The 13,790-nt window shown below is 34.7% G+C and overlaps 1 protein-coding gene across 3 annotated transcripts in view; it reads right to left on the bottom strand.

Annotated features, from left to right (window-relative positions):
• The window catches only part of Rabgap1l (RAB GTPase activating protein 1 like), a 639,610-nt gene that overhangs the window by 390,527 nt on the left and 235,293 nt on the right, over window positions 1-13,790 (bottom strand). The gene's annotated exons all lie outside the window — the stretch shown is intronic.

Below are 13,790 nucleotides of genomic sequence, written 5' to 3'. Positions count from 1 at the left end.
ACTCATCTTAAATTATACTATTACCTTAACCTGGAAAACGTTTTGCTGATCATTATTTTTATGTAATTTCTATGAAATAGATCTTATCGTTCTTGATTTACCACAATCTAACTACCTTAGTAAATTTCTCCTACAAATTGTCAGTAAATGTTTGCTGAAAGGATGAATGAAAAAAGTGTTGAAAACTCCTCATAGAAGTACAGGGTAACAGTAATCTTCATATGTCAGAATTATAATAAAAAGATATATTTCTGTTTCTACTTATATTTGACATGCAATCACATGATAGACATGTTAAGGATTAAGAGCTGAGTAAACAATTAGGAAATATTTTATAGGTCACAGAGCGGACTAATAATTGATGAAAATACCTTAGTATGTATGTAAGTATATTTTAGGATGGGAGGCAACATTTAAATTATCAGTTAGAAACCTGTACTCCACAAAATTGGAAAACTTAAAGAAAATGGACAACTTCCTGGATAAATATCACTTACCAAAATTAAATAAAGACCAGATAAGCAAATTAAACAGACCTACAACTGCTGAAGAAATAGAAACAGTCATCAAAAGTCTCCTAACCAAAAAAAAATGCCCAGGACCACATGGTTTCAGCTCAGAATTCTACAAGATTTTCAAAGAACTAATATCAATACTCCTCAAATTGTTCCACACAGAAGAAACATTACCAAACTCTTTTTATGAGGCTATAATTACCCTGATATCCAAACCACAGAAAGACATTACTAAGAAAGAGAATTACAGACCAATCTCACTCATAAACATTGATGCAAAAATACTAAATACTCTCTGAATGTGGCCGACAGTGAAGGCTGACTGAGAAGCCAAGGACAAAGGCGCTGGGATTTGATTCTTCTGCATGGACGGGCTCTGTGGGAGCCTTCTCAGCTTGGTTGATCACGTTCCTGGACCTGGGGGGAGTTGGGAGAACCTTGGTCTTATCATAGAGTAGGGAACCCCGATGGCTCCTTGGCCTGGAGAGGGAGGAAGGGGGGAGTATGGCAGGAGGGGAGGGGAGGGAAAGGGGAGGAGAAGGGGAGGAGATGGAAATTTATAAAGATAAAAAATAAACCATATTAAATTAAAAAAAGATATAAGTAAATAAAAAATACTAAATAAAATACTGGGAAATCGAATCTAAGAACACATAAGAACCATCATCCACCATGATCAAGTTGGCTTCATCCCAGAGATGCAGCGATGGTTCAACATACAAAAATCTGTCAACGTAATCCACCATATAAACAAACCGAAAAATAAAAACCACACGATCATCTCATTAAATGCCGAAAAAGCTTTTGAAAAATACAACATCTCTTCATGATGAAGGTCTTGGAGAGAGCAGGGATACAAGGAACATACCTAAACGTAATAAAGGTAATATACAGCAAGCCACAGCCAACACCAAACTAAATGGAGAGAAACTCCCAGCAATCATACTGAAATCAGGAATAAGACAAGGTTGTCCACTTTTTCCATATCTATTCAATATAGTTCTTGAGGTCCTGGCTAGAGCAATAAGACAACAAAAGGAGATCAAGGGGATACAAATCAGAAAAGAGGTCAAACTCTCACTATTTGCTATGATATGATAGTTTACACAAGCGACACCAACAATTCTACCAAGGGACTTCTACAACCTATAAACACTTTGAGTAATGTAGCAGGATACAAGATTAACTAAAAAAAAATCAGTAGCCCTTCTGTACACAGATGATAAAAGGGCCGGAAAAGAAATCAAAGAAACAACACCCTTCACAATAGCCACAAATAGCATAAGATATCTCAGAGTAAATCTAACCAATCAAGTGGAGGACTTGTATATCAAGAAGATAAAATCTTTAAAGAAAGAAACTGAATAAGACACCAGAACGTGGAAAGATCTCCCATGCTCTTGGGTAGGCAGAATTAACATAGATTGAACATTGAATCCACAGATTCAATGCAGTGCCCAGCAAAATTCTTCACAGACCTCTAAAGAACGATATTCAACTTCATATGGCAAAGCAAAAAAACCTAGGATAGCCAAAACAATCCTGTACAATAAAAGAACTCTGGGGGCATCACAATCCCTGACTTCAAACTCTACTACAGAGCTACAGTACTGAAAACAGCCTGGTATTGGCATAAAAACAGACAGGAGGACGAATGGAACCACATCAAAGACCTGGATATTAATCCACACACCTTCAAACACCTGATTTTGACAAAGAAACAAATAGGAAAAAAAGCATATTTAACAAATATTGCTGGAAAAACTGGATATCAACATGTAGAAGAATGAAAATAGAACTATATCTATCACCATGCACAAAACTAAATTCCAAGTGGATCAAAGATCTCAACATAAAGTTAGCCACACTGAAACTCATAAAAGAGAAAGTGGGAAGTACAGTTGAACACAATGGCAAAGGAAACCACTTCCTAAATATAACCCCAGTAGCACAGACACTGAGAGAAACAATTAATAAATGGGACATCCTAAAACTGAAAAGCTTCTGACAATAAAGGACACAATCAACAAGACAAAATAACAACCTACAGAATGGGAAAAGATCTTCACTAATTCCATATGAGACATAGGTCTGATCCCCAAAATATACAAAGAACTCAAGAAATTGGTCCTCAAAAGAACAAATAAGCCAATAAAAAAATGAAGTACAGACCTAATCAGGAAACTCTCAACAGAGGAATCGAAAATGGCTGAAAGACACTTAAGGAAATCTTCAACATTCTTAGTCATCAGAGAAATGCAAATCAAAACAACTGTGAAATTCCATCCTACACCTGTAAGAATGGCCAAGATTAAAAACACTGAAGACAACTTATGCTGTAAAGGTTGTAGGGAAAAGGCAACATTCCTGCATTGCTGGTGGGAGTGCAAATTAGTACAGCCCCTGTGGATATCAGTGTGTCAATTTCTGAGAAAATTATAAAACAATCTTCCTCAAGACCCAGCAATACCACTTTTGGGTATATATCCAAAGGATGCTCAATCGTGCCACAAGGACATGTGCTCAATGATGTTCATAGCAGCATTGTTTGTCATAGGCAGAACCTGGAAACAACCTAAATGCCCTTCAGACAAAGAATGGATAAGGAAAATGTGGTACATTTACACAATGGAGTACTGCACTGCAGAAAAAATAACATCTTGAATTTTGCAGGCAAATGGATGGAGCTAAAAAACATCATATTGAGTGAGGTAACCCAGACCCAGAAAGACAATTATCACATGTAGTCACTCATAGGTGGTTTTTAAACATAAATCAAAGAAAACAAGCCTACAAATCACAATCCCAGAGAACCTAGACAACAATGAGGACTCTAAGAGAGACATACATAGATCTAATATATATGGGTAGTAGAAAAAGACAAGATCTCCTGAGTAAATTGGGAGCATGGGGACCTTGAGAGAGGGTTGAAGGGGAGGGAAGAGACAGGGAGGGGAGCAGAGAAAAAAGTAGAGCTCAACAAAAATCAATAAAAAAATTATTTGTTAGTCTAAAGCAGTGATAAAAATCGCATAAAGAATGTAATAAACCAGTTGGTAGGAATATAGACCACCACTAGATTATTCTGTTAGCATACGTGAGTCCTACAAGCATTCTCTTTCAATTTCTCTCTCTCTCTCTCTCTCTCTCTCTCTCTCTCTCTCTCTCTCTCTCTCTCTCTCTCTCTCTCTCTCTCTCACACACACACACACACACACACACACACACACACGTCAAGAGTGGGGAGGTAGGGAGGGTTGGGGGAGGATATAATGAGCCAGGAATGGAGGTGTATACCTCCCAGACTCTGAAAAATGAGTCTGGAGAGCCTCCATGAGTTCTAGAACTGCCTGGGACTGACCATGAATACCAACCCAACCAGGCTCTCAGTTTCCCCTCACCTTGGTAGAAGGAGGGTAAGGCACAAAAAGAAGCGATACGAGGACTGAATAAAATGAAAGCAATTATTCTTATAGAAAAAAAAGCTAACTAAGTGGCTATTCAGAGGAGTCTAGGCTGCTAAGAAAAAAACTGTACAGAATTAGGAATAAAGGAGATTCAAGGTCCCCACAGTTTTTTTTTTTTCAGTGATCATCCATTAACACGCAAAACTATAAACTGGAAGTCTAGTTAAATCCTGACACTAAAAACAATAACAAGAAAACAAAACCAAAAGTTATTATATTTTTAAAAAATAAAAGTTCGCATTGATAAATTCTCTTTGTAACTGTTATAGTCAATTTTTATCAGAAATCTACAGCATAAGGACTAAAGTAGCAAGATCATGTGACCAGAGGAAAAGGCTAAAAACCAGATTTGGCAAGGTCTATATATGGCCAGGAAAAAAGCTGAATGCCAGATTTGATAAGGTCTTAATGTGACCAGAGGAAAGGCTGAAGGCCAGATCTGGTGAGGCCTACTTTGGAATACTGGGCAAAAGAATGATAATCTCTGACCATGGATGAGCTTTCTGTGGAAATATGTAAAGAAAACAAGAAAATCAGCAATGGGAAAGGACTCACAAACTAATACCTTTGTAAAAGTCATTCTACAAAGTCAGTCACTCACTCATCTGTGCTTGTATGGTACTGCACTTAAATAAAAGCCCCAACAGTCATTATCTTTCATCTTCAAAATCTCTACTGAAACGCATTCTTGAAAATCTTCTTGCAAACTACATTTCAAGTGCTAAAGATACCAATATTAAAAAGACTTTCTATATTTAAAAGGTAGTCATGAGTACAAATAATCATATGATAAATTATACTTTGATTTGCTGAATGAATAAACAAAGGGGCTTGGTTTCATCTTTTTAAAAATCTGTATTTCAATATTATAAGTTTGGAAGAGTATGCTATCTTTAAACAACTTCAAAACACCTTCTGGATTACATTAAACAAGATGTTATAAGTAGCATCTTTCTATAAACTAATTAAAACATAATTCATGAAAGTCAAATTTTGAAGATTTAGCTGGTTTCACTTTTTAAATTGTATTTTTCCCAAGTAAAATTTCCCCTTAATAGTAAAAAAAATTATAGTTAAAAGTAACAATCAAACATTAGGAGAAAACTAGGCTTTGTAAGTTGTATAACATCTTTGCCAATTGCCTATCTAAAAACATTGGCAATTACTCATAATGAGAAAGAGAATGGCAATAACTGAAACTATTGTTAGAGGAAAACAACAAAGAAGGCAAGATGAGATTAAGGTATATCACAAATGAAAAGTTTATTGCTATAAAAATAAGAAATATAATGTTTTGATAAAAAAGTCTTCATTCAAAATAATTTCGATAAACATAAAGCCTACTAAATGACTCTTGTTGACATATACTGTAAGAAATTGTCTTCCACCAATATCTAAAAGTGCTAACATACGTATTTTAGTGAAAGTCAATGTAACACTAGATTACATCCAATCTATTCTTCTAGAGTCTACTTGTCCTTAGAACAGCTCACTTGCAAACTTGGCCCCTAACTGGCTTTGAAAACTTGGCCAACAAATGTTCTCTAAACTTAAACAAAATTTCCCCTAAAAGAAAAGGATGGCTGACTATGCCTTGGCAGTGCAGATACATGGTTAATATTAAATATCTACTTATTTCTTGGAATCTAGAACTTTGGTAAATGCCAGAGAAAAGGATTCCTATGTGACGAGCATGTAGTTAGGACTGGGGATGCTAAGTAAATGAGTTCCACTGATACACAACACTTCACATTTGCCGCCACAACTCAGTGCGAGAAGAATAAAGTGGCCCCTGTGTGACTTCATTCAGAGGACTCAATAATACTTGTACCTGTTCTCTTGACTAACTTCTTTTCATGTTGTTTTTCTGCAATGAATCTCACACATGAGAGTAATTACATGCTGAATATTAATTATCAAGTATTCTAACATATGTATGAGAAAGGTAAAAGGAATTCCTGGCAGGGTTTGGCAATAACTTTTCAAACAATCAAGGTTCATCCACTAAAGGTATATTTATCACATTTGCAAATAAAAATATTACTATACTAAGAAAAACAAAAAAAATGATAAAGGCTGAGACAAATAAGGTAAAGTACAAAGAAAATAAATGTAAGATCTGTGTTAGTCAGTATTACATGGCTATAGCAGATGGGGCAGGTGAAAGTTTTATTTTGTAGTACAGTTTGGGTACATAGGCTATCAACCTTACTGTTTTGAGCCTGAGACAAGTCAAGATGTCACAGAAAGCATACATGGTTGAAGGAAGTTGCTCATCTCACTATGGTCAGGAATCAAGGGAAAGGGGACAGGATCCTATAATTCCTTTCAAGAGGAATGTTCCCATAGACCTAAGACCTACTACTAGAGCCAAATTCTCAAAGTTCCCACCACTTCTCAAGCTATCATGCTGGAAACAAACCTTGACAAAAAGGGCCTCTGGGAATATTATGATCCAAACTATAGAATGATGTAAAACTGCATGCTTAAATATTTTTATTTTGTTCTTTTGTTTATTAGAAAAGAGTCTCACTATGTAGGGTAGCCTGGTCTCAAATTTATAGCTCTCCTGCCTCTATGTCCCAAAGTAAAACTGCATTTGTAAAAAGCATAAAGGTCATACAGATAGAAAAAATGAAATTAAGCATTTTTAAAAATGTAGTCATTGAAAATAAATTTAGCATGTTAAAATGGATATATAATATAGTTAGTTATAACTTTAAATCAGATTTACTTTCTTGGATGAATAAACCATAGTAAAATACATAAACCAAGAAAAATAATAGATTAATAGTCATCTATTATTGGGCATATCACATGCAAAAAACATTATAGTCTGCTCTGATACCATGTATTATTTTTAATTTGTTTTTGGTTTTTCGAGACAGGGTTTCTCTTCAGCTTTAGAGCCTGTCCTGAAGCTAGCTCTTGTAGACCAGGCTGGTATGGAACTCACAGAGATCCGCCTGCCTCTGCCTCCCGAGTGCTGGGATTAAAGGCGTTGCACCACCACCGCCCGGCCTCTGATCCCATTTAAATAAGAATGTATTAGGAGTTTATTCAGAGAAAAGCTGGTGAGAATCTTCTAAGTCAAATGTTTTAAGAATGACTCAAGGTTTAGCAGATACTCGATAAAAAATATGGTTTTATTAAAGTACAAAAAAAGCCCATGGGTAAAATAAAAATATAAAAATTCCTTATATAATAACATTCAGAACTCAGATGTTCATTTTAGCTGAATATAAGAAAAATTACCTAAAAGCCACAACCAGTCCAATAATTACTTCACTTCCTTTAAGATGCATATTGAAGAACAGCTTACAAGTCCACTAAATATGAACTCTGGAAGGAAAAATTCAATTAAGATGGACAGCTATATTAAGCAATCTTTCAAATCTCCGAAAATACTCCTTGCAAAAGCTTTTCTATTTATACACTATAACCGGAAAGCAGAGAAGAAAAGGATAGTCAAGTCAAACTCCACTCTTAGATAAGTTGGCAGAACAAACTGTAGAAGAAACTCAAGAATTATGATTAACACCTCTAAATAAATCTACTTCAGCTCAACAAATAAACTCCTTACAATGCAGAAATCGCCTTGTACAAGCTCAAAACTAATGGAATATTACTATAGACACTGTAAGATCTTCACATATGGTCTTCATGTTAGGGAATCCTAAGTCCCACACTAACCCTGGGGTCCACATTCTCAACAGCTGAAGTCTTCATATCCACGAACAAGCCTCAAAGCTCCTGATGGTTTTGTTCAGTAGATTTTTGCCTAAGTGAGCATCCCCACCTCCTTCCCCCCAACCACACACACACAACTTTAGATGTTATCACTGCTACAACAGAGGCAGCATTACCGAAGGGAAAATAGTAGCCTTTCTCAAAGTATGGTCACACCAGATGCAATAAACTAGCCAACAATGAAGACTAAATTAATACTGGAAGAACAGCATTAGCCAACTTCAATGTCTCAAAGAATACAGGGCTTTAATCACCAAACAAGCAGCACTGAGTAAATGGAAATTAAAGTGGCAAGATGACCTCAGTTCAAAAATTTTTCAAAAACTTATTTGTATCAACATATTTGTTTTTTTTTATTTTAAGTTTGGAAAAGAAGGTACAATACGAGAGTTTCTTGTAGGATTCGGAAAGGGATATACTGAAAACTCAGGAGCCTAATGGCATTTGTTCTATGGGAATGCTGAGGGTAAAGCTTCTTCAGAAACTCTGAGCTTCGTGCATTATTGGTCTGAATATAAACAAATTCAGCTCCTTTTGGAAAAAAATTTAGGAAAATTGAAAATAATCACAATTTTACTTAGTACTCCTCTTTTAAAACTACAAAAATACTACATATGGATAAAGTTTTATTTATAAAGATTTTCATGAAGAATATGCCATAAGATGAATAAATGTTTAAGATATAAATAACTACATCCTAAAATCCCTGCATTTCAAAACTCCTACTTCATAGGTGGTGGAACAAAAGAAAACCAGAATCAGTGGTTATTTTTCTACCTAATTATATCAGGTGAGGGAACACTATATGATCTACTCTCTCTCATTCTATTTAAAATACCCCAGATTTTTTTTCTGAAGCAACATATCCTTGGAGATCAGAAACAAAAATGACAAAGAATCTCAGTTAAAGAGAAAAAAGAAGATAGTTATATAAAGGAACAGGAGTTAGAATCTAAGGATCAATTCACAGGGATCAACAACACAAACTGTTACGGAGTTGTTAAGAACCAGAATGTGCATCTCATAAAAAGGCAAACTGGCAGGTATATATAGGGGGAAAAAGAAAATGTAATTTTAATCAATTCATCTCTACAAGCAATTGCTGGTTTTCTCTTAAACAACTATAGCTTGCTTGTGAAGGAAAAGGTAGGAGGACTCAATAATTCCCTCTGAACTCTTTAACTTAAAGATAAACTAATAAGGGGTAGCATCGGATTCAGTTTCAGGATTATTAGATAACCTCTTCTGAGAACTATGCACAGAGTGCATAAGCATTCATACAGACAAATGCACACATAAAATAAAATAACTATTTTCTATCTTTCAATAATATTTTAATACAAAGCAATAAATGAAACTTTCTTTTAAGGTGAGCTATTTCTATACTACCCAAGATGATCTTGAGTCATGGACTGTAAGAAGGCTAACTCCTTACCCTTGCTCCCACCAGTCTACCTTAGTGGCTAGGACTACAGGCATGCACCACCATGCCCAGGCTCCTAATCTTTTTTTTAAGAAAACACATAACAAAGGCATTGTCTTAGTTATTTTTCTATTGTTGTGATAAAAAGCATGACGAAAAGCAACTTGTGAAGGGAAAGGTTTATTCCACTTTGCAGTTTGTAATAATCTAGGGAAGTCAGGGCAGAAATTGATGCAGATGCCATGAAAGAGTGCTGCTTACTATCTTGTTCCTAATGACTTGGACAGCCTGCTTTCTTGTAGCACCCAAAACCACCAGTTCAAAGGTGGCACTGCTCAGAGTGAGCCAGACCCTGGACCCTCTCAAATCAATCATCAATCAAAAAAATGTGCCTCAGGCTTCCTCACAGGACAGTAGGGTGGAAGCATTTTCTCAATTGGAGTTCCCTCTTCTAAAAGGACTCTAACTTGTGTCAAGTGGATATAAAACTATCCAGTATAGGCATTAACATATCCAACAAGATTTACATGGTTCAAATAATGATCCTACTGAGTGACTTCAAATAATATTTAGTGCATAAAACCACATACAGATGTTTGCTTTCATTACAGTGCACCAAGATAGCAAAATAATTATCCACATCATTTATTTTCTCAATCATTTACTACACTTGAAGAAAATCAAAGTTTTTGATGGGTCAGCTTTAAACTATATTACTAACTAGAGAGAGAGGAGAGAGAGAGAGAGAGAGAGAGAGAGAGAGAGAGAGAGAGAGAGAGAGAGAGAGAGAATATATGTGCCAAATAGCATTGATTAACAAAATTACCAAGATATTAAGACTGTATAATTTTGAGTAAAAATATACTACTGATCACTTGAAATTGCTTTCTATTCTCATTCATTAATAACATTAGAATTAATTTGGTTGATGGTTTTATAAAAATTTTATTCATAAATAGGAATACATTTATTTATTTTCTAACTTACAATCTGTCAAGAACCTACTAAATCTATGTAGAATAATAAATTCTATTAGGTCATACACATTTTAGAACTGCATACAAGTTTAATACTTATAGTGCTCAATTTTCTGTTTTACTACTTAATGAGGTACTGCAAAAGAGGCTTGTCTATAAGCAAGTCAGCTGCTTAAGGCTATAATAGTTTCATTTCCTGATGAGAAGCTTAACATTTCTGATGTTTAAAACTTATAACAATGTTGCAATTATTTTATATTTAAAATATTATTATATCAATAGTTAAACAGAAATTTTTCATAAGCAAAAGAATTACTCCAATACAAATCTACATACATACACACACACACACACACACACACACACACACACACACACACAGTGTGTACAGATAAACTGAAACCTAGTTAGAAAAGCTTCTAAGCTTCATTTACAGTGAGCCATTTGCCTATGGATAAGATGCTGGGATCAGAGAAGAGGAATCAATAGGTTTTTTGTTTTTTTTTTTTTTTACCAAGATGCCATGCAAAATTTTCCATGTTCATTGTAAACTAGTGCTGTCTTACACAGGTTTTGTTTAGGTGACCATCTTGCTGGACTGGACTTTCACAGTTGTAACTTCTCTGTTATGCCTAGACATTTCAATTTACAGCCTTTTAAGAAGTGTTTTCTTTTAATAAAAACAAAACAAAAAATAAAGAAAAAAATACAATTTTTTTTACAAAAAAAAGAAGTGTTTTCATTACCCTTCAGAGATAATGATATGAAGGCTCAAATTTACCAACTCAACTGGTAACTGCAGAGTGATAATGCAACCCAGGCAGCCTAACTCCAGAGCAAGCAATTGTTAGCACATAATACTCCCCCTATGCTCTGTCAAAAGTCATGTTTGCCTTGAATATCTGTAGCTCTGATAGGTAAAGGTGTCTTCATTCCTTCCAGTCATCATTTCTTCAGTTGATCCTTTAAAATTGATTCCCTTTTTAGATAATCTAAATACTATGATTATTTATCTTAACAAGTTTGCTATCTCTATTCAATAAATATCTACTATGTAAATATGCATGCCTTGGTTTTGGAAGCATGGGTAATTTATTAAAATATATTTGATGATTTACAAAAAATGAAAAAATTCTCAGAATAGCAAACTCTTCAGTGTATACTTATTTTTCTCAGTCCTAAAATCAAGGAATTGTGGTTTATGTCTTTGAGCCCAAAATACTCAAGCTCTTTAAACACAGACAGGGTCACAAAGAGTGCAAGGCCAGCTGAATTCTAGAGTGAATTCTAGCTTAGTCTGAGCTACAGTCTGAGTGAATCTTCTATTGTGACTTGCTTTACCTTGGCTGACAGAATCATATATAAAAATGCATCGTTATTAAAATATAAATAGGTTTTTAAAAATGTAAAAAATAGAATTGCAATTGTAGAAATGTAAAAATAGAATTCTATTATCTAGAAAACACAGTTAATAAAGCCAAGAGATTCTATTTCTCCAGTGCAGAATCATTTGTTTCTAAAGATATGAAAAAAATACAGAAAGATGCATTCAATAGTTCACTAAAAGCAGAGACTGAAATAATTTCAAATTCAGTGACGACCCCAAACTGTTCAGGTTAAAGCAAAAATATATCAAAAACACCTAGTATTACAAGTTTTCAAGAGACAAGGAAGGAGAAAGGGAGGAAGGGAGAGAGGAACAGGAGGAGGGAAAGAGGGAGGTAGTGAGAGAGGAAGGGAGAGAGAAGTGAGGAGGATGGACAGAGGAGTTGAGTGTCCCGGTGTTCCTTTCTTTCTTGTCTTTTTTGCTTACGGGATACACATACCAAAATAATATTTCAAAATCATAATGCTATTTAAAGGTCTTCATTCTAGGGAGATATTTTGACATTATTAGTTTACTTGTACTATAACGAAAAACGTTATGAAATTCAAATAATTTTAACAACGGTCTGTAAATGTGGGTGTCAATAACAGCTTTTAGAAAGTCCATTCCTCTCTTCACAACCATGTTCATCTAGGGAATTTAACTCAAGTTCCATTAGACTTGGTGACAACACACTAAGCAAATTTTTACACTGGGCCTCTCCAAAAATATTTATATTTTTAACATTTAGCGAAACAAAAATATTCTTTCCCTAATCATAAAATAATTCTTCATTATACAAAAGAAACAACAGAAGACTATCAAAGAACAAAAAGTCATACTATCTTAATATTCTTAATATTTTATACTACTTAAAATAAAATTGTTAATATTTTAAAATTATGAAGCAAAACTAGCATTAGAGAAAACATTCATCTTCAAAAATATTGAAAAGAAATCAATTTTTCAATTATAATTGTCTCATTTCCTCAGTAGTTACTTATTTTTCTTAATCCTAAAATAAAGAGGCTGTTTTATGAAAGATTTATTTTTATTTAATGGGTATGCTGTTCTGCCCGCATGTATATCTGTGCATTAACATGCGTGCAATGCCCTTGGAGTCCAGAAGAGGGTGAAAAATCCCCTGGAACAGGAGTTTCTAAGTATTTAATACCAATTACTCTGGTTTATGCTGTCCTGTGGATTTGAATCCAGCGTTCTGTGCATGGTAAGATGAACTACATCCCTAGCTATAAAATAGCTTTACACAGAGAAGAAAATCACTCACAGTAAATACAAAAAACTGAGGTTTTAATAAAAGAAGTATATGATATCAAGGAAAATGACAGTCCACAGGGGAAAAAACTGAGGCAAAAGACAGCACTGAAAAATAAATGATGCCCAGAAAAAAATGAAGTAAAGGGCACAGTGAGAGATGCAGAGGTCTGAACGCTTGTCTAAACAGCAGTGCAGATTATAATTCACCCTTTTTACTAAGCCAGGTGTAGACAACTGTGTAGTATGCTGGCAGAGGACACAGGCTTTGATATCAGGCCAGAGAAGTTAAGAAGGCTCCATAATTGGATGAGCGATCGTGAGTGAGTCATTTTTCCTCAGCTCTTGACTGAAATTAACTGTGATTTGAGCAAGGGCTATAAAGAGGATTAAATATTATAATACACATAAAACTTAACACTGAGCCTAGCTTAACGTTACAAGGAAATTTCAGGAGAGGGAATATCTCCACGATTTCTCTCCAGACCTCTAAATTTCTATAAGCGTTGATTTCTTATTGTGTATGTATATCTGAAGGGGTTTGTACAGATGAGTGTGGTTGTCTGCAGAGGACTGAAGAGGGTACTGGACCCACCAGAGTTGTTGTACGCTGCCCCATTGGTGCTGGGAATGGAAGTCAAGTCTCTGTAAGAATGGTAAGTGCTCTCAATCACTGAGCCATCTTTCCAACCCCTCTAAACTATGCTAAATTAAACAAACCAAAAATGGATCCCTGTAAAATATGCATAATATTGGAGAATTTATTTATCATATTTGAAGAGTTAGAAATACTATTTTAAAAGGTACAGTTCAATTCATCTAAGATACTACTGGTAAACAGGAAACAAGAATCCACACAAATCCCAGAAATGGAAGTATAGGACAATCCGATTCTAATCTCCCAACAAGTAACTCTTGTTCCTTGTGCTTTAGTAAACTGATACAAAGTCTGGTTTTAATATATAGAATACTATTTTATTTTTTATTTTAAACATCTATTACATATTTAAAAATATA

The sequence above is a fragment of the Arvicola amphibius genome, chromosome 12, assembly GCF_903992535.2.
Source record: "Arvicola amphibius chromosome 12, mArvAmp1.2, whole genome shotgun sequence".
In the NCBI taxonomy this organism is placed as follows: domain Eukaryota; kingdom Metazoa; phylum Chordata; class Mammalia; order Rodentia; family Cricetidae; genus Arvicola; species Arvicola amphibius.
Note: the sequence above shows the minus strand (reverse complement) of the source record. Positions and strands in the feature narration are given on the sequence as shown.